The sequence below is a fragment of the Eurytemora carolleeae genome, unplaced genomic scaffold, assembly GCF_000591075.1.
Source record: "Eurytemora carolleeae unplaced genomic scaffold, Eaff_2.0 scaffold1035, whole genome shotgun sequence".
NCBI classification, from domain to species: domain Eukaryota; kingdom Metazoa; phylum Arthropoda; class Copepoda; order Calanoida; family Temoridae; genus Eurytemora; species Eurytemora carolleeae.
In genome coordinates, this window is record NW_019397051.1 from 42,220 (window position 1) to 46,367 (window position 4,148).

Here is a 4,148-nt window from a genome sequence, read left to right on the forward strand (position 1 = left end):
CCTAGATTATCAAGTTCTCATTGGTTCTAACCTAGATTCTCAAATTATCATTGGTTCTAACCTAGATTCTCAAATTCTCATTGGTTCCAACCTTAATTCTCAAGTTCGTATTGGTTCTGACCTAGATTCTCAAGTTATAATTGGTGTTAACCTAGATTCTTAAGTTCTCATTAATACTAACCTAGATTCTCAAGTTCTCATTGGTTCTATCCTAGATTATAAAGTTCTCATTGGTTCTAACCTAGATTCTCAAGTTCTCATTGGTTTTAACGTAGATTCTTAAATTATCATTGGTTCTAACCTAGATTCTCAAGTTCTCATTGATTCTAACCTAGATTCTCAAATTCTCATTGGTTCCAACCTTAATTCTCAAGTTTGTATTGGTTCTGACCTAGATTCTCAAGTTATAATTGGTTTTAACCTAGATTCTTAAGTTTTCATTAATACTAACCTAGATTCTCAAGTTATAATTGGTTCTAACCTAGATTATAAAGTTCTCATTGGTTCTAACCTAGATTCTCAAGTTCTCATTGGTTTTAACGTAGATTCTCAAATTATCATTGGTTCTAACCTAGATTCTCAAGTTCTCATTGATTCTAACCTAGATTCTCAAATTCTCATTGGTNATAATGTAGACATTTTCTAATGGATACTTTGATTCTGACATTACAAATAAAAGTGTACGCGACAAACATAGAAACACTTGTTAACGGTAAAAAGAATTAAAAACAAAAAGTTAAATACCTAAAGAGGACTTAAGATTGAATAAAGATGAGTAAAATATTTGCTAAAAGAATTTAAATTAAATTTAACAGTGGGAGATATTTTTCACAGAACAGGTTCCATCTACCACTGGTCAAATGCTAATTTAAAACAAAACAAGAAATAAAGAATATGTTTTATTTTCATGGGGAGGTTTTATATTTTTGGTGACATAATTTGTTAGTGCATCTTAGTTTAATTGAGGGGAATGTGGGGGGAGGGAGGTCGGAGGGGGGAGTGTTTCAATGTTTTAATGGTAATGCTTAAAAAGATTAGAAAGATGAAAGTATGAATGTAGTAAATGTACATACTCCACATATGTCTTCAGGCCCGTATCAATCCAGGTACAACTCAATCAGGAACTCACGGTTCCAGGAATACTTTACTATCAATCTGTCAATCCGGAGACGACTTTATCTGTATCAATGCTCATTCCCTCGTTATGGTTGACGAGTCATAAGAGCTATTCAGTGTAGTAATATGGTATCTATCTAGGCATTTAATGCATTATTCTACGTACGATATCTTTGTTTCAAGATCCTGGACACGGCTTTCTCTGTATCAACACTTTACTATTCATATCAATCCTGGACACGGCTTTATCTGTATCAATACTTTATTATCCATATCAATCCTGGACACAGCTTTATCTGTATCAATACTTTATTATCCATATCAATCCTGGACACAGCTTTATCTGTATCAATACTTTACTATCCATATCAATCCTGGACACAGCTTTATCTGTATCAATACTTTACTATCCATATCAATCCTGGACACGGCTTTATCTGTATCAATTCTTTACTATCCATATCAATCTTGGACACGGCTTTATCTGTATCAATACTTTACTATTCATATCAATCCTGGAAACGGCTTTATCTGTATCAGTTCCAAACTTATATATTTCATTAAAATAGATTCAAAAGCTTTTTCTCGCAAACCAAGAAGTAATTACTCTGCACTTCATTTAAAGCGGAGTATTTTCCAACTGAGTGTATTTTGGGTTCTAGGTTAGAGTTTAAGTTTAATAGACGTAATCATTAGTTCTGCATGTTATATAAAAACGTAGTTAAGCTAATCAATTACAGGTGCGACGTAGTTATTTATAGACGTATCTAGTTTAGGTTAATCGCAATACAAGGTTTGTATATTTACTGATAAGCACATTTAGATTTACGGACAATGTACCACGTAATAGTTATTGGTTACTATGGATCTGCCATGGCATTTATTGCGTGAATGTATGAAAAGATGTAGGGAAAGGTTAAAGAAAATACCTAAGGTTGAAACCCTTTCATACTTTCATACTTTCATACTTTAGCTACCCTAGCTAAAGTATGAAAGGAAAGATACAAGGATAAAAAGGTATAGATAGTATGCAAGGAAAATAAAAAGGTTGAAAGTCTGGAAAGGAGTATGAAAGAAAAGATCAAAGGATGTAGGAAGGAAGGATAGATGGAAGGAAGAATTAATGAATGAATGAATGAATGAATGAATGCATTAAATGCATGTGCAGGCGGTCAAAAAAAGATGGCGCTGATTAGCTTTAGAGACACGTATCTATACTTATCAAATTAAGCTGCCAGAATTCATCATAATCCTTCTACAATCCTTCCAACCCTACCAGACCACCCCTTCTACACAACATACAGGGCTGTATATATCTTCACAACTTTATTACAGATTCATACAGAGTAAAATGACTAAATACAAAAAAAAAGTTTAAAAACTTGTTCTCCCCTGAATTGAAGTTTGTGAAGTTGTTGAAAACGTTAGTTTCGAAATTAGATATGAAAAGACTAAAATCGGTTTAAATCTGTCTTTTGATAATAATAATGATGAATCAGTTCTCTGCAGGGTTATAGAACCCTTCAATTCAGTCCAAATATCAAATTGGATTGACTAAGGATGATAAAATTTTAGATTGATACACATTTTGTCAATCAATGAGGCTAAGATATATAGGACTTCACAACAGATTGTTGAAACAGAATGCTAAGATGTAGGACGGAAAGACAGATTTTTGATCAAGAATGGTAAAATGTAGGACGGAAAGACAGATTTTTGATCAAGAATGGTAAAATGTAGGACGGAAAGACAGATTTTTGATCAAGAATGGTAAAATGTAGGATTTAAAGACAGATTGTGGATCAATAATACTAAAATATAGGATGGAAAGACAGATTGTTGATCAATAATACTAAAATATAGGATGGAAAGACAGATTGTTGATCAATAATACTAAAATATAGGATGGAAAGACAGATTGTTGATCAATAATACTAAAATATAGGATGGAAAGACAGATTGTTGATCAAGAATACTAAAATATAGAATGGAAAGACAGACTTCTGATCAAGAAAGGTAAAATGTATGAAGGATAGACAGATTGTTGATCAAGAATGCTAAAATGTAAAATGGAAAGACAAATTTTTGACCAAATGCTAAAATGTAGGACGGACGGACAGATTGTTGATCATGAATGCTAAAATGTAGGATGGATTAACAGATTGTTGATCAAGGAGTTAAAATGTAAGACGAATAGACATATTGTTGATCATGAACGCTAAAATGTAGGATGGAAAGACAGATTGTTGATCAGGAACGCTAAAATGTAAGACGGATAGACATATGGTAAAATGTAGGACGGAATAACAGATAGTTGATCAAGAAGTTAAAATGTAGGACGGATAGACAGGTTGTTGAGCAAGAATGTCAAAATGTAAGATTTCATTTTTATTCTCTCAATATTCACTATTTAGCATTTATTCAATCCTTAGAGTCAATCTTTCAGAGTTCATTATTTTTTTTTTATATTCACTATCGTCTTCAACGGCTCAGTTTCATTTGCCATAATATCTTTGCCATAATTACACTTGCCAAAATATCTTTGCCATAAGTAACACTTGCCATAAGTTACGCTTGCCATAAGTCAAACTTGCCATAAGTTACACTTGCCATAATGGTTACACTTGCCATAATTACTTTTGTCATAATATTGCAAATGCGGGAAATTTTACCATGAAAATTCCCAACTTTAGTTTTCTCATTGTTTTTAGCAGACTAGTTGACTCAAGTTCAGCTCCATATTTCCTCACAATGGAGGACCGTTGAGACCACAAGTAAGGGTAAACCAATAGTTCGAGACAACAACAACTACACCTATGTAGACAATGCCTTGTCTACAGAAGTAAATTATTGGAAATGTTCGGCTAAAATGTGCTAAGTTACAATTCGACCCCGAATTCGAACTGTCTCTGAATTAGATTGTAATTTGTATTTAATTTGTAATTAAAAAATATATATCGACATGTTTGTTAATTCTAACCAAATTTTAATTATGGCAAGCGTAATTATAGCAAGTGTAATTATGGCAAGTG